Genomic DNA, 26,699 nt, shown 5'->3' with positions numbered 1-26,699 from the left:
GAATGCCCAAGGATTTGGGTAGTCTGCCCATCTTTCCAGTTTGTCAAGTCAGAATGAGCTAAGTTATGCTGTAATAACAACCAGAATCTCAGTGGGTTAAAACACCAAAGGTTTATTTCTTGTTCATGTTGCATGTCCATTGCAGCTTGCACTGTCATTGTCCTCACTCTAGAATTCAGGCTGGAAAAGTAGCTCCTACCTAAAGGACTCCCTAGCAGAGGGAAAAGAAAGAATTCAGTAAAGAAAGAATGGTGTCTTAAGGCTGTAGCCTCGAAGTCACAGAGAACATTATAACCCATTTTTTATTAACCAGTGAAAACCACTTGGTAAAACCTAACTTCAATTATGCAGGGAAATATACTCTTTCCCCAGTGAGGTAAAAAATTATTGAGGAATAATAACACAGTCTAATACAGTAGACACTCAATGAAATTTCCCTCTCCTCTTTGCCTTAATACCCACTCAGCTGAAACTCAAATGAGCACATACATAATCTGCCTTATGTTTTATTTCATATTTATTCACTATCTAAATAGAACCAAAAGATAAAATAATCAAAATAATACTAAAAGTGTCATAAGATTAAAAGAAATCTTAAAACATATTCCAATACTAGTCTCTGACTGATGAAAACTTTATCTTTGCTCTGAGCCATTTCTTTCAGTTCTAAAAACGAGTATATTAACAATTTTGTGGCAAAGACTGTCTCCCAGCATCCTTTCTCTCCTTTTTTTAATAACAGAATTCCTCTCATATTAGCTGGAAACATTTATGCCTTTCTATAGCCTTTATTTCTAGTCTCCTTTGCAGAGATATGTGGCCTTATAGCCAATTCTGTGCCACTAGGTTGTAAGTGGAAGTAATATGTGCAACTTTTGAGTAATCTCCTTAAAGATAAAATCACTTCTCTTGGATAGGGACAATGCTGTCAGTGGTACATGTTAGAAGCCATTAGCATACAAGGCTAAGATGTCAGATTCCACTCACTAGCTCAGTCACCCATTTATGTGGGTCTTTAATGTGTGAAAGAAACAAACCACTTCTTTAGGCCGGTGCTGTTGGTGTGGCTTTGTTACAGTGATGTGGCTTGTGTGCTAAGCAATGCTCAGTTGCATTGTTTTCCACCATTAGTCAAAGCCCAGCATCTTTACTTACCATCACTCTATCTTAGCTGTCTTATTTATTTTATTACCTAATAGTGTTTAATAGAATTTGCAACAGGAAGGTAGTGTTTCCGCTTACACAATATTTAGACTCAGAGAATCTCTGGATAATAACTTATTTTATTTTTATTGTCTCTGTAAAATGTTTTGATCCCAAATGTTTCTTAACTCTCTATTTCAAAGTGCTTATGAAAACATGTTCTTGCCTACTATTATTTTGTAAAATGTCTATTGTTTATATGACACAGAGCAGCTCTTCTGAATCACCAGCAGTTCATTCCCTGTCCTAAATTTGACGGAAGTCTTAAAGGTGTTTAAGGATCTTTATGTGCCTCCTCCAACTGCTCTTTCCTTTCATCCTTTCAGAACTCTACGTAGACTGCTATCAAAGAACTTCTATTACATTTCTCACATTGGACCCCACGACTGGGCCATGAGCTTCTTGAGCTCAAGGATTGTATCTCTTCTGTCTCTGCATCTCCAGTGTCTGTTACCTGGCAGGTCTTCAATTATCAGATACTGAATAGTCATGTGTGAATGGATGAGTGGATGGATAGAAGGGCAGATGATTGGAGAAACAAATTTTCAAGTGTCAAAACAATCTGGGCTAATAATTTTCCCTTTAAGCATGGGCAAATAAAATTAAGTAAGTAATTGAAATTAAAATTCCTCTTTTGACAGTAAGTACACATTTCCTAAAATCATTTACCTTATTACTGATCTAAGACATTAACTAGGGCTTAATTTGGTAAGACCTCAATTTTGCCATTAACCTCAAAGTGCAGGTAAGAGAGCCTTAAAGTAAATATAAATGGAAAACAGAGACTGAATCGCATTAATCCATCTGCTCCCTGGAAGGAGGAGCTAGGGTGAGAATAAAAACTGTTGGGTGGAGAAGTCCATGGAAAACATCTGCCAGCAGTGTTTCAAAGAGTGAGGGGGACACTTACTGTGTGTGCTATTGCCAAAGCCCCCCAAAACACAACATCAGTGGAGTGCTGTTTGTTTTTACTCTAGTCAATAGATCAAAAGCCTGAGCAGCAGTGCGATCTGCTCTTTGTAAGGAGAAAAGGTCCATCCAGAGAAATGGGGGAACACATCTGGAAATATCTGCCTATGAAGCTGCTTGAAAATTCACCATGTAGCGACTATAGGAGAAACATCTGTGCAGTGTGCGGCAGACCAGCAGACGAAAGGAGCTGCTGGGACGAGAACCACATAATCAAGAGACAAAGGTTAACGTGGAGATAGGCACCCCTCGAATGACAAAGTTTCCCAGGTCTCATTTTTGACCACATGTAATCAGTAAGAACAGTTTTCCATTCCAAAGAATTTAGATTTGCTCCAAGCATAGCAGGACAAAGGCAGAATACAATATGTTAAGGTAATTCTTCAAAGGTATCATTAAATGTCATTAAAGAGCAGAATCTGTGTTATACGTCCCCTGTGAAGTTCTAAACACTAATTCATTATTTTATAATAACGTACTGAAGCAGCTCATAAGCATGAATTACCCAAGGTAACTTCAACACAGTTTTCTTACACAACTTATGTGCATGAGTTTTTAATCAAAGGCATTTTGAAAACACTATTTTTATCAAAACAAACACAAATTCAACAATTTTCTTAAAACAAGTGTTTGTTTTGTTATATTTTGAGTTAATGCCATCACGTTAGTTTTAAAAAGAAATATGCAAGTCATTAATATTCAATTGCATGCCCTTTAAAATACAAATTCATTAAATAATTTCCTACATGCCTAATGGCCAGATCTATCATCTTCAATTAAAATGTACAGTTAGAGCCTCTAAAGACATAAACTTAATTTATGTCTACATTTTAAAAATACTGTACAGCTATGAAACTAGATTAAAGGTACATTTAATGTTTTTGTTATTTATTAAATTTGGTCTGTAAACATGGTGTTCCCAATATTGGTGTTAATTAACAGGTTGTCACTTTATATTAAGCTGGAGTTGTTTAATGCTTTCATTGCATCTTGAACTGTGTTTACATTCCCCATTAAGTCATTGCACTAGAATATTGCTCAATTCTTTTCATTTTTCTCATCCATGTTGCCAGAATTTAAGGAAGGGAAAAAAAAAAGAATTTTTAGCTATCAAGAAGTAGAATATCTTATACATATAATGTATAAATTAACTTTATTCTTTGGCTCACTTAATCTTTTCTACACACCTGTACTAAGGTTTTATTAACCTTATTTGTGAATAACAAGATTAAAGCTCTGTAGAGTGATTTATCTTGTCTCATCTCACATAATTGATAAATGGTAGAGCTAATCTTTGAACACAAGTATTCTGGTTACATGTCTAATATTTTTAAAAATACTTTAGAAGAACCTGAAAAAGCTCTCAAAGACTGAGGGGTGAGGGAGCTCACGGTGGTAGTCTCCATGTGTTAGCTCTACAGTAAGTGGTTTATACGTTATTTAAATTAATATTTGCCAAACTCTTGTGAGGTCAGTATATACTTCGTCTATTTTAGATGGACAATTTTAGAGAGGATGAATAATTTACCTAAGATGACATAATTAATAAGTGACATTCAAATGCCAGCTTGACAGACTATCCAAGACCCTTAACAGCAGAACACAGAGTCCACATTTTTCACATTTGGCCCTCCTCACCAGACTAAAAGTTCCTCAAGACTAAAGTCTAAAACTGCTCGCAGCAGTGGCACAAGATCTGGTGCTAGTAACTTCCCAACACATGTTTACTTCTTTACTTAACTGCATAGATAAAACAAGTATTTGGTTAACGATTGTATATAAATAAGTTGTTCTTTGCACTTGTTACATGTATCAGGGGCTGTTAGGTAGGGAGCAGGTTATTTTATTTCTGCTATCTATGAGTAAATGAAATATAAAAGTGTCTTAATAAAAAGAAATTTTGTTTCAAAATATTGTTTGTATTGCTTAGGTCTGTTTTAGTTGGATTTGCATCTTTGTGTTTTTGGTAAACAGAATTTATGATGGAAACTAAAAAGCTGCTATAATATATAGTGATGACAGCATTTTTATTTTGCTATCTAACCCCTACCAGGAGGAAGGAGTATACTGAGGCAGGCTCTGACACGGAGCTACAGAGTTGAAGAAGGGAGGTAAGACTGACAATGGGAAAGGGTGACAATGGTGCAGGTCACTCTAATGATGGGGCCTCAGTGACTGCATGACAGAGGGGTCATTAGAAATAAAAAAGAGATAGAGACTAAGATTAGGAAAGCTTTGAAAGATATCCTAAGAAAAACATTGCATTACTATAATATTTATATTCATATACTAATACATAAATAAATTATATATTATAGTATAATATGCAATATAGTATAGTATATATTATATATACAATATTAATATAACATATATTATATATTAATATAATAATGTGGTATATATTATATTGAAATATTTTAATAATAATTGCATTTTGAGGGGTTAGAGACTAGAGAAAGAAATTAACATGTTTAAAATGTTTACCCTCTGCTAGAAGCTATTCTAGGTGTTTTCCACATATTAACATGTTTAAATTTTATGGTGATACAGAGAGGCTTCCATTTTTCAAAGGAGTTAATGGAGACTAAAGATGATGAACCAATTTGTCTAAACCAAAATTTAATTCCTACTGTTTTCACTCTTCCAATCCTGGCTGAGGATCAGAGTCATCCAAAAGGGGATTTTTAAATTATAAATATATGAACTCCTCATTTGTACATTTAAATAGTATCTATGTAATGTTTAAAGTTCCACAAATGTTTATAATGTACAACATAGAGGAAACATTGCACTGTACAATATTTCCTTTGAGCTCTTCTATGAAAAGCACCGTACTAGGAGAAATAGGAAAGAAAAATCAGATAGACATTCTGTCCTCAAAGACATTCAATGTATTTGGCCAGAAAAATCAGGTTCAAAAGATGCACAATGTACAGGGAAACTTCTAAGTAACATATTTAAAATGTTATGAGAATCAAGACCATGTGGTATTGGTGGAAGATTAGACAAATAGATCAATTGAACAGAATAGAGAGCCCAGAAATAAACCCACACAAATATAGTCAACTTCTCTCTGACAAAGGAGCAGAGGCAATTCAATGGAGGAAGGACAGCTGGATGTTCACATGCAAAGGAAAAAAAAAATCAGTCTAGGCAAAGACTTTACACCTTCCACAAAAATTATCTCAAAATGGATCATAGCCCTAATAGCAAAATTCAAAAGTATCAAACTTTTTAGAATACAAAGTAGGATAAAATCCAGGTGACCTTGGGATTGGCAATGACTTCTTAAATACAACACCAAAAAGCACAATCCATGGGAAAAAATGGATAAATTAGACTTCATTAAAATTAAAAATGTCTGCTCTATGAAAGACACTGCTAAGATAATAAACAGACAAGGCACAGACTGGGAGAAAATATTTGCAAAACACCTATCTGATAAAGAGCTTGTATCTCGTATAGAGGAACAACTCTTAAAACTCAACATTAAGAAAATAAGCAACTCAATTTAAAAATGGACAAAAGATCCAACAGACACCTCACCAAAGATGATATACAGATGGAAAGTATGAATAACTTTCAGCAATGAAAAGATATTCAACATCATATATCATTAAGAAGCTGAACATTAAAACAACAGTGAGATACCATTATACAGTTTGAATAGCTACAATCCAAAACACTGACAATGTCAAACACTGAGGTGGATGTGGAGCAACAGGAAATTTCACCCATTGCTTATGTGAATGCAAAATGGTGCAGACACTTTGAAAGACAGTTTGGCAGTTCCTTACAAAACTAAGCATAGTCTTGCTATATGAACTAGTAATTGTTCTCATTGGTATTTACCCAAATGAGTTGACTTCCGTCCACACGAGAACGTGCACACGGATGTTTATAGCAGCTTTAGACACAACCGCCAAAACTTAAAAGTCAACAAAGATGTTTTTCAGGAGGTGAATGGATAAACTGTGATAATATAGACAATGGAATTTTTTACCACTAAAATAAACTATCAAGCCATAAAAAGACCTGGAGTAAGCTTAAATGCATATTACTAAGTGAAAGAAGTCAATCTAAAAAGGCTACATACTGTATGACTCCAATTATATGACATTCTGAAAAAGGCAAAACTATGGAGGCAGTAAAAAGGTCCATGGTTGCCAAGAGTCCAGGTTGAGAGGAAGGAATGAATCAGTGGAGTACAGAGAATTTTTAGGGCAGTGAACATATTCTGTCTGACCCTGTAGTGGTGTATATATAATATTAAGCATTTGTCAAAAGCCAAGAATGTAGCACACAAAGAATGAACCCTTAGGTACACTATGTGCTTTAGTTAATAATAAAGTATTAATATTAATTTGTCAGTTGTAACAAATTTACTACACTAACACAAGATGTTAGTAATATGGGAAACTGTGGGGAAAGAGGGAGTACATGGGGACTCTGAATTTTCTGCTCAATTTCTGCTCTAAACCTAAAAGTGCTCTAAAAAATAAGACCTATCAATATATCAATCATAGTTTTTCAAAAAAATTCTATGGGAGTTCAGAGGGAAAAAATTGCTTCTAGTCAGAAAAATCAGGGAAAATAAAACTACTTGGAAGAGATGGCATCCCAAATAGACGCTGACAGATGAGTAAGATTTAGATGAAACGGTATAATTGTGTAGGGTAAGGACATTCTGGCAGAAAAAAGAGAATGAGTGAAGACAGAGTTAACATTCTCAACACAACAATTAAGCAAATGTGCAAATCAGTTTGTTCATCTGTGGCTACTCTGTGCATTAGACTCCAGTAATCTTTACTATTTAACCTACATGAGCCTCAGTTTCTTTATCAGTAAAGCAGGGATCATTGTACATCACAAGTTTGTTCTTACAATTAAATTATATAATATACATATGCCCACAGTATAGCATGAGCATGTAGTAGCCATGGACAACTCATATTATGTTTCTATTATTAGTAGGAATGCATTCAGTGGGTATAGGTTGTCATGGATACTGTGATGCTAGAATGGATTTAGAGGGATTGAAAGACCAGTAGGAGAAAGATTGACAAAATTTGGTAAAAACAACTGCTAGAACATTTGAATGTAAGCTGAAGACTTAGGAGAATATTCTGTTTTTAAGGAAGAGAATGGAGAAGACTCTAGTCAAATATAACATTTGCAACTCATCTAGTACTATGTCTGTCACATAATAGACATTAAGGATGGCAGAATGTAAAGGAAGCCTAGAAGGGAAAGAATTCCAGTGAGGTGAGGATTTTCAACACTGTCAAATATTGAGAGGTGTTGAGGAACTTGAGAAAGCATCAAAGCCATGGGATCTGTCGACCGGTCAGTTGTACATGACTTTTGAGAAGGCTACAGACAAAAGAATGGTTTTTAAGGAGTATGCTGTAAGGAACTAGACAAAGCAATGGAAATAACTCTTTCTAGAAGTTTAGTTGTACAAGGAAGGAGAGACCTAAGAGAATAACTCAAAGAGGTATCAAAAAGAGATTTATTTTAGGAAGGAGAAAATTGGCACATATATATAAGAACAGAATTTTTCAATGGCACTAAAGAAGCAAAAGAAAGAATAGAGAGTGTATGATCAAAATGCATGCGATAGGTAGAGTGTAGTCACAGACAGAAATGATTAATTTTGAAGGAAAGGAAAAATGAAGTAAAGAGGAGAGAATAATTAAAGAAATAGAGACATTTTGAGGTAGAGAGGATAGAATTTGAAGCACCTCTTTGATTCAGAAAATATTTTTATGCATCTAAGTATCAATTACTGGGTAAGGGAGTAGGCAAGCAAGAACAGATGCATATAATTCCAAGATGGCACAGTAAATTCTGTGATCGAGGCGAGTGGGAAATGCCATAGGAGTCAATCCACAGATAAGGCAGTATTTCAACGTCGTCTTTTAGGTTAGCGTAACAAGGTGGAGCAGTCAAGGAAAGGCATTTTGGAAAGAAGAGACAAAATGTGTAAATATTATTAGTACAGTGTAAATAAAGAAACTCATATCAGATGGTCTCTAGTAGATAAATTCTTATTTCCTGGCTTCTACAGTATTTCAATTTGTTTTCTCATAAGCAAATTTGTGTAGGTAGTGGCGATCATCACCATAGTTGACCTTCACTGCATTCCAATGTTAATCCTTTCACCTGCCAATGGAGATTGCTATTTTAGTGGCCTGTCAGTACATGTAACCAATAACCAGATAAGCACAAAACCAATTCTCCCTTTGCTTAAAGTATTAATGGCAATTCCATTTTCCCTACACTCACTTCAATATTTTTTTTGTCTCTTCACCTACCCCACTAAATTTCTAAGTCCACTGACTTGGTTTTGGTCTAAGTCATCATTAGATCATGCCTAAATTCTTACAACAACCTTCTTAGCCTCTATCTATAGGTCCTTACTTTTCAAAGCCATCTTGTACCCCACTGTCGCATTAACCTTACCAAACACCGCTTTCCCTAGGCTGTCGTCTAAAGCAGACTGCTCAGCGACTCCCAGCTACTGAGGACAGAGCCTTTAGCCACAAAGCCTGCTTCCTTCACAAACTAGTCAATATTTACTTTTCACCACTTAGCTTCTGCCTGCCATGATAAATGTTAGTAATAATATGGAGTAAGCAGAACTCTCCTACATTTTTAATAGAAATTGAGAAGAGATGTGGAAATTTCTCATAAATCTAAACACAGCTCTACCTTATGACACAGCAATTCCACTATTAGGCAATTTTCCAAGGAAAGAAACTTGTATACAGGAATATTCACAGCATATTTTATTCATCATAGCCCCAAACTCAAAACAGCCCAAATGTTCATCAGCAGACAAAAGGATAAACTATAGTATATTCATACAATGAAATACTACTCAGCAATAAAAAAGGAATGATATAACAAAATAATTGAATCTCAAAAACAGTATGCTAAGTGAAAAAAAAAAGGCAAAATGAATCTACAGTCAAGAAATATCAGAATACTCGTTGCCTCCAAGGGAGCAGTTACAAAAACTAACCAACAGAAACAAGATAACTTTTTGGAGTGATGGTAATATTCCATATCTTGATAGAGGTTTGTTTTATAAATGTATGTGCAGTAGTCAGACTCATTGAATGTTACATTTAAGATACATGCATTCATTACATATAAATTTTACTTTCAAAAAATAACTAAACAAATACTGAATTCAATTACTGATACACATGATAACATGTTTAGGGGTGAAGTGTACTTATGTTTGCAACTTACTTTGAAATGAATGAATATGTAAGATAGATTGACTTATAGAAGGAGGGATATATAGATGGACAGATGCAAGATAACACAAATATACTAAAATGTCAGGTGCATGATAAAGCTAATACATTAAAATGTTAAGTGTAGAATTTAGGTAGTGGTATATGAATGTTTAATGTGATAATCTCTTTCTTAAAATAAAGCTAAATTAACTTGATGCTTTTCACTTGTACTTAATCGTAAGTTGTAACAAGGAATATTCCAGCATGATGATACAGCAGAGGCTGGACTCTAGAGATAAAGCACCTAGTTTTAATCCCAGCTCCATAATTTATTCACCATGAGTCTTGGTCTTGAGATATCCTACTCATAAAACCAGGAAAACATTCTCTCTCTTAGATACTGTTGTGAGGAATAGATACTTTAGTGTTAATGTCTTCTGCCTGACACATCGAACTCAATACATGGTAATAATAATTGTCTCTGTGGTACTCATACTAGTGTCTACACTGCCTCTTAATCCTATAAGCTCCTTAACAGCAGAGGTTGATGTAGACATATTGCTTTTGCATTCTTCTGCAAAAATGTACCATATTATCAAATATAAAGTAGCCACTAAGAAAATATTTCACTACTACATGAATGAAGAAATTTTTTAAAAAATTTGTATGTCTTACTAGGGTGCTTTGCTGTCTCTGTTTGACCCTCTCTTCCAGAAACATAGCTTTAACTAATCTCTTCCAAGTAGCATATAACAAAATTATTAACAAATGAAAGACTGTTAATCTAACACATACTCTTCACTGTAGTTTTAGAACCACATCTATATTTCAACTGCTTTTAGAATCATAAAAAGAAATATTTGGTATGTGTTGTTATTTTGTTAGTGTTTGCTTACCTACTAGGATCCAATTAACCATTCATCCTCCAAAGTGGGGAATTCTAGAGTTCTGGAGATGTTGAACTTTGAAGGTCTGTAAAACAGAACAGAATCAAACAAATGAGCTTTATACCTCTGCTGTTCTTCAGAAAATTATTAAAACATTGCTGGAAACTGTAATTTTATGAACTTCAAAAGCTAGAGGAAATCAAACAACGTACAGGTTCATGGTAAGACTAAGTCTCACTCAGCATCACAGTGATGACAACACAATTGTTTTTCTGGCATATATAAGCATAAAAAACTTATGATCAACTGAGTGCGAACATTGGCAAGTTACACACGTTGGAGGGTCCTACCTTAGCACAAATGCAGAGGAGCCCTATAGAAATTATAAACAAATGTGAAGACTTCTGGGAGGCCTATCAAATGATGTCTCCATCTCAAAAACTTAAACATATAACTCAGAATTCCAGAACTATGGAGGAATTAGAAATCATAAATGCCTATGTGTGAGCAGTCTCCTTTTTATATGACATAATGAGAATTTAAAGCTTATGCACAGATGGTTTTAAAATGTCAAGATAGCAATCCTGTACTTTCTACTACCCAGAACTTTCAGAGGAGCTTCCCCATCTATAATTTATACAGGACGCCTGGCTAGAACAGGACTGTAAAGAAAGCTCAGTGTCTTTGTTTTGCTGTAAGGCTAAGACCAGATACTTTACACCAGTCTGGCCTCTTGGAAAGAAGGTTCCCAGTTATGAAAAAACTCATGAGAAAGTAGATGCATATACGGACACACTGCTGGAAAGGCCTGTGGGCAAGTAAAAGGGTGCATTTGGTGGGGAAGGGTATCTGTTTCTGCCCACAAACTAACTGGGCACATTTAGCAAGGAGCAGAAATTGCTCATGCTTCCACCAGAGGAGAAAGTCTGGCCTGAGTCAAACTGAGATCTTCAAGGGCTGATGCTTCAAGGTTCACCAACAGAGGGGCCATCCAACCAGAGGTGTCAACTTTTGGAGACTTTTACTCAGTATCCTTTTTTAACAAGTGCTTCTTGCACTCAGTCTTGGTTCTCACCAATTCACCAGGCACTTACCTATATGATGGTGATCAGGGCTCATTGCATGCGAAGGCTAGAAGGCTTGCAGAGCAAGATAACACCAACCTTGGCATTAATTTATAAATATCATGTTTAATTTAATAGGTCAGTCCCCTGGTCCACTTCCCCATCACCCCAGTAGCACCTAATTTCTCAACCCACTAAGAAGTCTGTTTGCTGAATAATCCCAATTATTTGCCCTCCGTCTCATTGTTTACCCTCAGAGTGATCTCCTCAAATTCATTCTGATCCTTTCTTCTGTCAACTTTTGCAGACTAGAATTGTTCTTCATGGTGATCTGGCCTTTCAAAAGTTTCTCTCATCTTTGAAAGTTTGAAAAACTCCTGCATATTTCAACAACAGGAAATAGCTGGCAATATTGATACTCTCTCTCTATATATATATATGTATGTGTATATATATAGGCTTATAGATAAGTAGATTTATACACTACAAAATCTTACTACAAAATCTTAAAAGCCTACATTTCCCTCTTTATTTGTTTTCTGTGGATGCTGGAATAAATTATGACAAACTTTGTTCTGTCACAGGTCTGGGGGCCAGAATGCCAATATCAGTGTCTTTGGGTAAAATCAAGAGGTCAGCAGGTCGCAGGTCAGAGGTCACAGCTCCTCTGAAGGCTCTTGGAGAGAACTGGTTCCTTGCCTCTTCCAGATTCTGGTGGCTGCCAGCATTCCTTGGCTTGTGGCCTTCTCACTCCAGTCTCTGCCTCTGTCTTCATATCACCTTCTCTTCTCTATGTGTATCTACTTTTCTACTATCTATGTCAAACCTCCCTCTGCCTCTCTCATAAGAGACTGCATTTAGGGTCTGCCCTGATTATCCAGGATAATCTCTCTGTCTCAAAATTCTCAACTTAATCGCATCTACATAGACCTTTTTTCCTCACAAGGTAACATTTACAGGTTTCAGAGATGAGGACTTGGTATCTTTGGTGGAGGGGAGGGGCATTATTCTGTTTACTCCACCCTACAACCACTCTTCCCCTACTCTAAGTGCTTCCTGTGGCTATGGGGGGAGCACTTTGCTCCTATTACTCTATGTACACTGTTCTTATTATAATGAATTGTATTTAGATATGGTTATATACTCAGGACTGCAAGAGTCAAGCTCATCCACTGTGTATGGTGGAGGGGCTAATCTCATAGATGAGGTCATTTTCAGTATTTCTTAGACAAAACAAACAAGCAAATAAAAAATCCCAGAAGCCAAAGCACAGACTTCCACTAACTGAGGGAAAGCATCAGGCTCCCTTTGCCTCAACCGTGTGCACCAGAGAGAAGAGTATATAAAACATACCAGTAGGGTAGTTTTAAGATGGTACTATGTGAAACAGGATGGGAAATTAGTCACAAGAGCCCAGGGAAAGTTGTGAGGGCCCCTTGGGGCCACTGGACTCAAAACGGAGTACGAGATGAGGCAAGTTATGAACCTAGTGGCAAGGCCGCTAGCACAGCTCTAGAAAACTATGTAATTATTTGACTGCACTCCTTTTACACTTCCTGAACTCTCTGTGCTTCCCTGCTCCCTTGGTTATTCCTCTACCCACTCATTCCCTCAGTCCACAAATATTTATTGAATGACCAGTACGTGCCAGGCACAGCATTACGCCCCGGCGATGCAACCTTCAGCCAAACAGTCTCTATCCTTCTTGGGTTTGCAGTTTGGGGGGGTAGCTCCTTGGTGCTTAGCTGTAGAAAATCACTACCTCATCACGTCTGTGAAGAGGAGTTCAGGGCCAGTTGCTTAACAGGAGAACATCATGAAGATGGGAGCGGAACTAAATCAAAGGTGAAATTAGAGGAAGCAGCGACAGCAGCTCAATAAGCTGTGCTTCTCCACTTGGAGATTCTCCTTCCAGGGGAGAATCCCTGGATGGAGATGTTTCCATCCATCCCTGGATGGAAATCCACGATGTTCCAGAATTTTGTTTTAACAAAGACATTAAAATTGCTGGAGAGTAAGGGTCTTCAGAGCCCTTGGGAGGAGTGAAAGAGCAAGGCGACGAGCCCCTCAAGCGCCTGCTTCAAAAGGAGCAGCTCTGTTTTCATCTGGTTTACATCTTGGGCTTTTAAACAAAGAGTTCTGCCACCAGAACAATGAAGATTGAAAGCTCGTGCTTTGGAGGGGCAGGTCCCATAGTGACCAAGAAACTCCTCCTGCAATGTGGCATGCACGGGAAGCACTCAGAATGCATGCGCCGGGAACAGTGGGTCAGGCAGCAGCTTCCTGTATGAAGGCTGGGCTATTAAATTAATGCTTAGCCAATGACAGGAACCAGTGTAGATGATGATAACCTGATCCTTTCTGGTGTTTCATTTCTTCCTCATGTGACGGGAAAGATAACCAGGAAGGGAATGAACAAAGGCAAACTTGTTTCTCACAATGCTTGTCACCTATCAGGTGATAATATCTCTGCCGATGTTCTGAACAGTCTCCTTTTTTGAAGCATTTTACATCTTTATGAATTTCTGAAGAGCTGTCCATAGGGATTGAAAACATAAGGATATAGGAATTATACAAGTTAATTTTTTTTTAAAAAAAGGGAATTGAATTGAGATCTGGAAGTCTGATGAAAACCTCCTCTTACCACATGTATCATTTTTATTATCTTAGGAATTTTTAGAAAGATGAGTGAAACATATTTCCCAGACTATGCTAGCCTCTGAGTAAGATAAGGTAATAACAACGGTAATTATTAATATGATCCCATTCTATTTCTGTCTGATCTAGCCTTCAAAAAATTCTTCCCAAATGGTTCTGAGTTTTCTTAGGTGGTATCTTATGCTTTGGCACCTAATACTATCAGGCTCTTTCATTCTGGCTCATAGTCATGATTTCCTTAGTCACCTCTAATGTCAGAAGTGGCAGCTATACCACAATGATCACAAAGTCACTTGTAATGGACGGGTTAAGAGTTTTAGTCTAGCACTTTACCGGTTCTGCTGAAATCTCAGTTGTGCCCAGAACCTGAAAGGACCCTGCAGACAGAAACGAAATAGCTCAGAGATATCTGCAAGCTCTAAGTACCAGAAAGGACAGAGGAGTGATGGTTGCATAAACAGACAAACAACAGTAAGGACCTGATTGCTGACCCCTCCTCCTCAACAACTTAGTTCCACCTGCTCCAGTCTTCCAGGATGCAAATACAACTCTGGGGACAGAAGTGGGGTGTACTGAGAATGTTGTCTCTACCTCCACAGTAATCATGTTCGTGTAGACAATAAAGTTTTATGTTCTGATCACCTGAATTTATCAACTGATAATTCTTTCCCCTTATGTAAAATTATTTAAATGGTTAATCATGCTCAATAACTTATTCATTAAATCTAAATATGAAATTATAATTTAACACATTATTATAGTGATATAATAATAGAGTTTAGTGTTATACATAATTACTATAAGACACTAATAATTTGTGTTATACATAATTAAATTTTATATTTCTCTATACTACTTTTTTTAGATAATTCACTTAATCAGTCAATATTCCCCCAAAGACTTTTTCCAGTTTTTCAGCCTTTCATTGCTTTATAACTGATTTAGTAAACCAGTTAGGCTCCTACACTTGATACTTATGGAGAGAAAAATATATATTCTATTCCTATGAATCAAGAACAAACTATAAATGAGGAAGGTGTGGAAGTGGGCAAATGCTCAAGTCCAAGGCCCCAGTGGGAAAAGGCTCTTGGACATTTAACTTGAAAGTTGCTGTTTCTCAGGCACTCTCCTTTTTTGTTTAAAGAAGTTTCTAGCAAATCCCTTTAGGTACAACTGAAAACTAGATCTGCATGTGCTAAGTCTATCTTAGAGATTTAAAACCATTTTACCATTCAGTGGTGCTATGACAACACCCTTCCAACACACCAACAACCAATGTACCTGAAAATTTCAGCCACACAGAGGAGATTGGGCAGCAGACTATTGTTTTAAGAGAACAATAGATCTTCTTAGAGATTCACTAGAGACATGAGCAACAAAGCAACTACTGAAAAGTCTGGTAAGTCTTTGCATGCATCTGGAACTGATAGGAAGAAATGACATAGGACTATTATTTGTCTTATATAAATTCAAAAAGTCATCTTGTTGAGCACTGTATTTTTTTCTGAAGAATATTTGTACTTCAACACAGTATAGCTCTTTCTTGTACACAGATGTACATGATGGATGAATAGAGAATGGACCCATGGTTTCAATGTTCTCACCCTCCAAAACTAAATTATACCAAGATGCTGCTAATTACACAATAGTTCTAAATGAAAGCTCACAGCAACAGAACTCGCAGTAGGGGGGTTTAATGGATAGTATTATAACATTGAATAATTGAGTCTTTAGCCCCTGAAGAGGTCCTAGGCTTTGAAAGTTAAAGGCAACCAGACCTGGGATGGGAAGGAGCCATACAATTAATAAAGAGAAGAAGTAGTGCCAGAAACCAAAATAATTTCCTCTTTACTGCATTTCCTTCCCCACATATTTTGTACATGTATTACCAAAGAGGGTTATTTGTTTACCATTTCATCAAGACAAGTATTATGTGTGTTTTACAGAAGACATTGAGTGGAATATCAGTTGGATTCAGATAATAGAGTTCATTTTTTCTTACTCTGAATAATGATACTATTACTAATATTAATGATTATTTATTATTATTAGCTACCATTTTTCAAGCACCAAGGTATGTGGTAAGACTTAAGCATTAAATTCATTTTCTTAACAACCCATGTGGTACTGTAATACTCCTTCGATGGACAGGGAAATGGAGGTTCAGAAGTAAGCACGTTAGCTAAGGTTACGCTAATAATAAGTGCCTAAGAGGTATTCAAAGGTAGGGCTGTCTAAATCCTTTACCATACAGGAGATTTTCACTAAATGGCAGTTACCTCTCAAATGCACTTTTTTTTTTCTTTCCTATTTGACTGGAATTGTAGAAATGCTCAAAGCCCTTAACAGACTCTGGGTCTGGATCTTCTGTTAGGATCTCAAGTTCCTAGACACAATTGTCTTCTTTTTATAATAAGAGTCTGATGACTCCGGCAAATAAGATAGAAGCATCTTTTCTTTCACACAAAATCTCCTTGAGCAAAGAGGCAAGATGACTTTAGGTTGCTTCCTGGTCAACACTGGGGCAATTCTAAATCTAACCTGCTTCTCAATGGAGGCACTATTCACTTCTGGGGTGAAACAAATCTTTGCAGTGCTAAACTGTCCCAAATGTTACATTTACATCCCTGGCTACCACCCACCAAATTTCAAGGTGCCAAAAGGCCCCCACACAAATACAAACCCCACCAGGGGTGATACTGCCCCAAGTTAAGAACCACTGAGCCCTTTATAACAGTGTTCTGTAGTCAGCAGGCGGCAGCTATATAGCTGCAAAAAGCAGTCCTGGACTTTGCCTGGGGGGTTACATCATTTTGATCCTAGTCCAAGAATGTTAGGAGCAGATAACATGCTGCCAATAGACAGATTTGGACTAAGCCACTGCTCTGGGGCAAAACTATCTTAGATCAAGGGAGGAGAGCTAGGGAGTCAGGTCAGAATGTGTGGAAGTCGCCATACTGAGTCACAGCCATCGGCAGGAAGGAAAAGAAAGAGAAAACACATTAGGAATTGCGTGTCTCCAGTTCACAGGAAGTAAAGTGCAGTGGTAAAGCTCAGTTTAGTCTCCATCCGGCTTGTTGCCAACTTCCCACACACTACTGGCTCCTGACATGGCAAGTCTCTGTCTGGAACCCCTTCTGCCTTTCCACTCACTCCTCAGTCACCTAGTAACTCTTCCTAGGCCCCATGGAAGACAGGCCAACTGTCTACTTTCATGTCTGTTGTAACTTATTCTTGAAATATGTCACTAGGAAGACTAAAAAGCTTGTTGCCCCATTCAGCACATTTTGAGTTGTATTTTTGAAAAAGGATGTTTGGGCAATGACACACAAATTACATGCACAAAGCTGAATTAATTATTTGCAGATATGTAGTATAATTATATGGGTTTATGCTATCCATCTGTGAACCTTAGTCTCCTCTGGTGCAAGCACTGCTTATAATAAAAAGGGTTTAATAGCTTTAAGAAAAATTTATTATGCTTACATTTGCAAGAGAGTCAAGTCTTCATTATTTGATGGATTCATGGGATCCTGTGGGTGGAGAGGACCTTGATGAGCCAAATGGTCCATTCTCTGGGATTCAAGAGGAATCACTGTTAAACTCAGAAAGATGTCATAGAGGAATTGTCACAGTCACTTGAAGAAATATTTAATTTTTAGTGTTTTTCACCCTCAAGACATTTTTCTGTTACTGTAACTACTTTTCCTACAGCAAGTTAAACTATTCACAATCATCTGTTGCTCACTGATGCCAAAAAATGCCCAGGTGTCTTCTCTATGTTAAACTATGTTGTGATTGAGAGTTGTTATTCAATGATTTCTACCTTCTTTTTAGACTAAGTAATATCAGTACAATATTAGCATTTCCTCATAGGTCTTGTTTTATAAAACATAACAATTTCCAGTTAACCCCATACAGATTTCCCATGTTCATTTTTAATGGTGAAAACAATCATTCAAAAGACTGGATGCTGCACGACTGTACAATGATGGGAAGATCATCTTGGAGGTTCTTTACGCATTTTTCTTATTTGTATTGGTATCATGCCAGCTTTTAAGAACAGCATTATGTGACTAGCTATACCCTCCATGCCCAAGTGCCTCATTGTTATGGCACAATGACATGAGTTGACTTGGCAATTCCACAAGATATGGAAAGATGTTAAAAAAAAGAGAATGGAGTGTTTACCTTTGCCTTGGGTGTTAGGGGATGCTTTATAGGAGTGACCCTGCAGCCTCATCTTCTATGATGAGAAGTAACTTTCCAGCAGGAAAGAGGGAGTTACTTTTAGAGGGAATATTATAAGACATAGACGTATGAAACCAAAAAAAAAAATGTATTCAAGATTTTTCATGTATACCAGCAGCTGACATGTAGGGTAAAGGAAATAAAATGAGGGAAGGAGGAAAGAGAAATGTATCGAGCACTGTCTACATGGTGGATGCAACACATACATGGCTCCATTTAATCTTCACTATGGTTATATACACTGACCCATATATTACCCATGAAAAACCCAAAATTCAGAGGGATTATTACTTTGCCCATGGTCAGACAGTAAGTGGCAGAGCCAGGATGAGAACCCAGGACTGGCTGATGGTAAAGCATATGTTCTGTGTTTATCATTTTACTCTCTTATTTCAAAACTAGTAGAACCACAGCAGTCAGATCATGAAGACTTTGACTGACTTTGACTGACTTTGATTGCACTGCCAAGAAATCTATCATTTCTTTTGTAGACCAAAGAAGAATTTTGTAGACCAAAGGATTTTTTACAATTCTATGTTTAGAAAAAATTATAAAGCCAACTATTGAAAATAATAGAAATGGTTTCAGAAACATGTTATCAAAGGCAAAGGTAACCTCCAGGTCAGACCCAGTGAAGACCTAATCTAAGGCAGTAGCAGTGAAGATGACATGGAACTGATAGATTCATGAGCTCTTCCGAAGGCTTTATCTCCAGGGCTTGGTGACTGTTTTGATGTGGGAATGAAGGTCCATGAGGAGTCAGGGATCACTCCCAGGTTACTGACTTTCGCAGAGGGTGGGGTGTGGTGAATAATGGTACTATAAATCAAGATAGTAAATGCCAGAGGAAATAGCTAGCCTGGAAGTAAAAGATGAAGAGTTCAGTTTGGGGACATGTTGAATTTGAAATAGAGATATCTTATAGGTAAGGAGCTCTCGGGGTTTTGAGTTCATAATTGCTGAGGGTTAGCAGAAAGGAGAAAACATCATCTTCGGGAAAGACACAGAGCCAAGAAAGCATGAGTGAGGAGTAAACCACAAGGATCATCTTTTTTTTTTTTTTTTTTTGTAAGTTGGGTGTAAAAGAGGAAGTAGGTATAGAAGAAGAAGGAGATTCTAAGGACTGACCCAGAGCATAGAAAGTGAGATTGGAAGTTTGATATCTTAGAATGTGAGACAGGAAAGTATAAAAAATTAATAGTGGTGAGCACAGACAAACCCTGCAGAGAAAATAATTGATACTGGGACTTACAAGAGTCTAATAGTTTGAACAATTGTAACACTAGTGATAATATTAGTCAGACCAGCTTGAGTGAAGTGATTTGAGCTAAAGAATACTGGTGGTGTGTGAGGAAGCCACTGGAAGTAAGGAAGTAGAAATCATGGAATAAAGAGCATTTTAAGAGTTTGGAGCGTAATTAATGAATTGAATGTGCAGAAATCTTAAGATATACTCATGAAATTACTGTTCTTATCTCTTTAAATGTTTTCAGTGGGAATAATCCTTTCCTGCCCCTGGATAAAAACTAAGCAGATTCCATGACTCTTCTTTCACTTAGAATAAATTCTTGTTGGCATTTCCAGTCACAATTCATTTCAATAAGGAAAATTGCCCAGATGATATAATAACCAAGTTTTCAATGTCTGTTCAAAGATAAACATGTATTCCTCCTTCCTACCTGATGGAGGGAGATTTCAGGAAGGCACCTCCTCTTGCCCCACCCGCCTTTTAAACTTCAGTCACTCAGTCATAGGCTGCCTACGCATCCTTCATTGTTGCCTCATCTCCTGACACTGCATGCTTTTTCAGCCTCTGCAACTCCACCGTGGTGCAGTTACAGGGGCTCTGCATTTAATCCCATCTCACTGGACCTCTGGAATTCCAATACAGTCTTAGCATAGAGGCTATCAATAAGGCTTTCTTTTTTTAGGAAACTCAAGTCAAGACAGAGGTGGTTGTTTCCACTTGACAACAGATTTTTTTTTTTTAATGCCTTGAGAGCAGGACTTGATTGGTACTGTTACACTCCATACAGATCTATACCCTGTTGGATAGTATTAAAATGAGGTATAGTGTCAAAGCAGTGCTTTTAAATTTATTTTATTTTATTTTATTTTTAATGGAAAGATTTATATAGATTCAAAGTTCAGTTTACATGGACCTAATAAGAAGAAAAGATTTAAAATATATATTAACAAGAGACTATAGTTTTTTTCACCTGGCTAGTTTTCTAATCTGTAAAGTGGAGCTAATAATGTCTATTAACACGGAGAGGTGGTGCAAACTAGATGAAATAAAACATGCTCAAGGTGCTAGCTGATTTTGGCCTTAAATAAGAGCTTAAAGAATTGGAATTTGACTATTAAGCTGGAAGATTTTTTGCAATCATGACACAGATCTCTTTAGTAACTCAGCTATGAGTCTTTCAGTTTTCAGTGGATGAGAATAATCTGAAAGGATTTATTCTTCATAAATATAAACCCCCTTTCTTTTCAAGGGGTCTGCAAATTGAATTTAGTATTAATCTTTCTCTTTTATTCCCTGAAATTTTCAATGTCATTCATAAGTAGGTATGAACATAAATGATGCGTTAGCCCAGGTTTTCTCCCTTTTCAAGAACAGTCTGATCTTTTTTATGATCTCATAATAACTGTACTGATTTGAGCCAGTTGTTTTATTAAACTGCAAACAAGTCATCCAGTCTGTTTACTTCACTTTTCTACTGAGACAACTTTCGTCCTTAACAAATTGATAATGGAAAAATATCTAACAGACACTGAGGGTCTGTGTGTAAGGCACCGTACTAAAGAGGTTACTTGCATTAACACACACACAATGATCTTATGAGACAGGTATTTCTATTACCCCCATTTCACAGATGATAAAGCGGAGGCTTGGAGAGGTTAAATTTTGAAAATGATTCTTCCCCCAAACTTTCTAGTATCTTAAAGGCAACACATTTTCAGGAAGGATGGGAGTCTTCGCAAGGAGACTGAGAAAGGAGAAGTCACCTTGCCCACTGCGGGCTGCAGCTCTCTGCCCAGAGACGGTGGCCTCCCTGGAGCAGCCTTTGCCCTCACATCAACTCCAGAAACATACCTCACCCATAATGAATTAGCACAAAGCCTTTTTTTTTAACCAAAGAATTCATGATACAGAAGAATATTTACCCTTGAAAAATTGCATAAAATCCTCCTCAGGCTCTTCTTTCTCTAAAACTGCTTCCCCCAAACCAAGACTTTCATCTCCCCTCTCCATCCTCCCTTAATCCCTCATGGAAGAGAGTCAGCTCTGGGTGAATATGCCACTGAACAAGTAAAAGCTACACAAACTGAAGGCAGTTCACGGAGTATCAACTGCTACTTAAGCCCCTTTAGCTGGGTGGGGAGGGGGTGTCTCACCCACCCATCCCCAGGGGCCTAATCAATTTATTTATTATGTACTTAAGGCTTTTTTCTTTTGACTGTACATACACATTATATTGCATGTAAATACATATATACGGTATACAGCACGTTTTTTGAAGTATACATATATGTACTAATTATTGTTTATAAGAATAGATTAGATCTTTAGTTTTTTAAACTTACATAGTTATCAAAGGAATAAAGTATGTACTTAAGGCTTATTAAGGGGAGGAAGTGGCAGGGCAGATTTTGATCCTAAAAAGAGATTTTTCTCATCGGTCCTTGCTGGACTGGAACCAGAACTAATTCCCTGACAAGGAAGACCAAAACTTAGAATAGAGAGCAGGACAGACATGCCCTCTTAGCTGCTCAGAACAGTTGATACCAAGCCCCTCTGTGAGCTCTATGTATTGCTCAGTGTTTGAATCAATCCTTGTGAACCATTACACAGAATTCTGAACCATTACACAGAATTCTGAAATTTGATTAGCCTTTTAATATCAACAGTCAGTGATGTATTTGGATGTGGGTTACTACAGAAATAGGGTAAAAGCAAAGGAAAGAGAAAAATGATGCTGACCATCCGTGCCACGTTGTCTTCAGGGAGAAACTCAACTGCTTCCTATCCAAAATAAAAGGAAGAAAAGAAAGGCCACAAGGAAGGAAGAGACAATGATTAATGCATTCCAGAAATGTAAAATTTTCTTTACCAAATTGTATTTCCTAGGACATGTGTTCAAGTTTTGTTGGAGATGGAGATTTTCCTTAAAACAGATATTTCAGAGAGCATGTAAAAGTAACCCCATTTGGTAAGTTTTACTTGGGTATCAAATTTTGAAAACGTAAGCAATATTTTCTTGTGACTAACTATATATTGCTAATATTGATGGCATAATCACCAACTTCCTTCAATTTCCATATAAAGACCCCTACCCTGTATGAGAATTTATTGACTCGAAGTTTGAAGCATGAAATCCTCATTTTAAAAATGTAATCAGCATTTCTAAGCATAAAAAAAGCTAGTTTGACCAGGGAAAGACAACTCCAAAACAGCGAAATGCTTTTCAGTTTGTAAACTTAATCTTCATCTTCCTTTTAGAGAAAGGAATATTTTTGTAATTTGTACTATTGACTTGCAAGTTCAGATCCACATGGAACAGTTATGGTCAATCTATTACATTCTCCTTTTTTGAAATACAATGACTATATCTATGTTATTGTAAATAATAGGAAGAAAAAAATCAACCAATAATGTCCGCAAAACATATAAATGCTAAAATGTTGAATTATATTTCATTGAGATATCATAGTATAATGTAACTCAAGTTAAAAATTGTATTTGCTGCTTTTTATGGCTTTGAGGACAGAAAATAATTAGTTTATTAAATTGACATCTGTCTGTTATTTCTGATTCTCTGTTCAAAATAAATTTCTTTCATTGTTATGTCTTTATTCAGTATCTCTTATGACTATTTTATTTTTATTTATATTAGTTATACAAAATGCTGTCTTTTTTGCATCATGAAATTTAAATTCCACTGGAAAGCCCACACAACTTATACATCTAAATCACAGTTAATTCTTATCCTTCAGATTCTGAATTTATTTCAGGGTTCCAGATCAAAGAACCATCAGCTGCAATAATTCAAATGCCAGCAACTAGAATTCACAGTAATCCACTCCACACTCTACCATAGCTCTCTGAAACCTACAGCACCCTCTCACTATTCAGAGTACAGCCAGGCAGGGCAGCCCTAAGTCCTGCGTGGGAAATAGCATTTGCCAAAAGTAAGGCATTTATCTATGCATCTGACCATCCAGTATATACAAGTTTTTTCACGGAGAGATAAATTGCCCTTCTTTCCAAATAGCCTGTGTTTCAGCTATTTTCACAACTGCATTAGGAATTCTCCAATCAGTTTCATTCTGAAGGAGATTTACTGTTTATTAGCAGAGCTTAAACCCTAGAAGGCCCTCCTTTTCATGCAAGAAGCTGAGAGTTTCTAGGAAAAAGGGAATAACGAAACCATAAAGTTCACCTTGCACTCCAACTTTATTTTAACATACCTCCCAGGTTTTAATTCTCTCTTCCTTTATTTTCTATCCAGTCTTAACTAATCATCTTTGTTTCACGCTGACTAATGGGAAATCCTGGTCTAGAGCATATGCTAAGAAGATATACTCCCGATGTAGAGGTCTAAGGGAAATCTCAGAGTCCAAGGGATTCAATATCATGCAGATATGAAGCATACTGAGGAGAAATCCCCAGCATGAACCATTTCCTCACTGGCTTTCTTAGAAAACAAAAACTTCATCAGGCTACAACACAGGGAATATAATTAACAACTAAGACACAAAGAGTTTTCACAAATGTCTTGCTAAGTTATTATTCCTATCTTAAAAAATAATAATAAAAATAGAAATAAATAAAAACCTTCTTAATAAAAATAAATTCCCCATATTTTTATAATGTTATTTATACTGAATGTTCTTTGGTAAGTTAACAAAATATTGGATTGTCTACAATAAAATCAATAATATTACAAATTTGAAATTAAAATAAGTTCTAAAGCTCGTTATATTTATCTTGTGATAAAAAGGTGAATCATAGTAAATAGATATGTATATATACATGAATGTGTGTGTGTGTGTATGTGTGTGTTTACACACCCTTTTTATTTTTTCAATTTATTAAGGAGATAGAACTTACGCCATATCACATAGCACTTAGCATAGCTACTGGCATGACATTGGCGCTCAATAAATATTATATTAATTCGTCAGTTAACCTCTATTGCATTCCTAGTCTGTGCCTGAAGCTACTCTGTACAGAGTGGCAACAAAAATTATGAGATATTGTCCATTGTCTTTGAGAGCTTACAGCTAAATAGGAAAGACAAGACCTCCCACACAAAGCTATTAGCGTCCCATTAGAAAATAAATATCTTGAGATAACAATGCAAGATGATAAATACGTGGTTAGGTGTGAACAACTGCACTTAATAACAGAATCAGACAATGGTGTTACATTTCACAAACTGTAGCATCAGAACAGTTCTCTTCCTCTTGTATCCAAAACAGAGGTGTCCATGTTACACAGCTATGAGTAGAGTTAGGGCAATTCCAACCTTGAAGTAGAGATGACTGAGCCTCTGCTCAAGCCCCAACATGCTTCTCTGCTAATGACACCTAAAGTCTTGATTGAGACTAACAGGTGTCACAGTACTTATTTAGTGACTGTCTGCTTCATCTATGGGGCTAAAATGCCTTCTGATATCTTTAATACTGACATAATAGCTAATAATACAAGCAAACTGAAAGACTATCCCATTGTCCTTGCATGGTATTGAGCAGAATTTAGTGAGGCATACAGCTGGTCATCAAGGTCTTTTTCCAAAAGGGGGCAGAAAGTTCTAGAAAGCAGATAGTACAGAAAGAAAGAACCAAATATTCATGAGATGTTTTATTAAAAACATAAAGAATACATTGATTTGTAATTTGGTGAAGCCACAAGAAATTAAAGATAAAATAAGCAGAGACTAGAGCATGGAGAATATAATTTTTATACTCAAATGAAATTGCTACCTACCCAGAGTAGTTCTGCTGAAAGCAAAGTGCCTTACAGATTTCCCTCTGTTTAATCTAAACCAGTAGCTTTCCGCAGAAGCCTCTGGAGAAGCTTTAAGAGTCACACAAATGTTTGATAGAAATATGATTTCTAAACATATTTTGACTAATTTAAAAACTGGAAAAACGCATAATACAATATTTAGCAAATTTGAACACACGAGGATCTGTGGTACCCATCCTGACTCCTAGGTTATATTGTTTTTATGCAGATTTTGGTATAAAGCTTCTTCTGCTATCTCTGTGTATATCTGACCTTCTTACAAATGTGGAATTCATGAGAAAGCTTATAATTTTGTACTGGTCTTTCTAAGTGTCAGACCTGTCCATTTCTGTAGGACTGAACAAATGAAGGGAGCACCAGAAAGCATCTCAATATTGTACAAAACCAAGATGTTATTCAAATCAGCAGGCTGCTGACTTGAAGCAAGACAGTAGCCATTAATTTCGACCATAAGTCCAAACATCAAAATGTTATTATCTGTAAAACAGCCTTATTCTTCTTGTGTATTTTCTTTATAAGTAAGCTCTATAATTTTAAATTTATAATATAAATGTATACTTATTTTATCACATAAATTTATACAAATTTTATTCACAAATTTTATCATTTATAAAATATATTTATACTAGTAAAACATACATTAGATTTTAATTTATTTTCCTTTTAAGAGGGCTTACTTATAGTTGTTAATAATCTAAAGTAACACAATGCTATCAAATATCTACCAAAACCAAATCTCTCTTGATTCATTTTAGCTTCGTTAGTCATTCTAATGAAATTGCTCTACGCAAGATCAATATTGATCAATATCGACCTTAACAAAATGAATGGTCTTCACTGAACTCCACGTTCTCTTGGCTGCATACATTCTTCCCCACTGCCTCTTCAATATCTTGGTCTTCAATGGCAATGTTGCTTGGCTTAATTTTGATCTTTCTGACCATTCTGTTTCCTCCATGAACACTTAGGATATTTTTCCCTTGACAATTAACACTGGTGTCTCTCGGTGCCAGTCCTTACCTTTTGTGTTCTCTAAACTTCACCACAGAAACCTCATTTGCTCACCTGATTTGGTTCTGTATCTCTAATCTTTTAAAGGTTAATATCAAGTGGACGGTGTCTGTGACAGGAATCTACCACTGCTTTATCGAACTGCATAATAGCCTAAAACAACCATTTTATTAACCTTATGATCTGGAGCTGAGGTGCCCAAGAAGGACTCAGCTTGATGTCTCATCTTTGATCTTTGTGACATCATGATAGCAGGGGAGCTGGCGAATACACCGCCTAAAAGACCCCCTTGCTTGCATTTTGCTCCTAGGGGCTCCACGTGCATGTACATTCCTCTCTCCTCCTCAAAGGGCCTGTGCAGGTG

General features: G+C 36.6%; 1 long non-coding RNA gene across 1 annotated transcript in view; it reads right to left on the bottom strand.

Moving 5' to 3' along the window:
• Positions 1-26,699, bottom strand: part of LOC123619784 (uncharacterized) — a 152,215-nt gene that overhangs the window by 40,810 nt on the left and 84,706 nt on the right. Inside the window, exons 3-4 of the long non-coding RNA XR_006728463.2 lie at positions 17,521-17,609; positions 10,322-10,397 (exon numbers count right to left, since the gene is read on the bottom strand). This is a non-coding gene — a long non-coding RNA (uncharacterized LOC123619784). The remainder of the gene's footprint in view (positions 1-10,321; positions 10,398-17,520; positions 17,610-26,699) is intronic.

The sequence above is a fragment of the Camelus bactrianus genome, chromosome 8, assembly GCF_048773025.1.
Source record: "Camelus bactrianus isolate YW-2024 breed Bactrian camel chromosome 8, ASM4877302v1, whole genome shotgun sequence".
Classification (NCBI taxonomy): domain Eukaryota; kingdom Metazoa; phylum Chordata; class Mammalia; order Artiodactyla; family Camelidae; genus Camelus; species Camelus bactrianus.
Note: the sequence above shows the minus strand (reverse complement) of the source record. Positions and strands in the feature narration are given on the sequence as shown.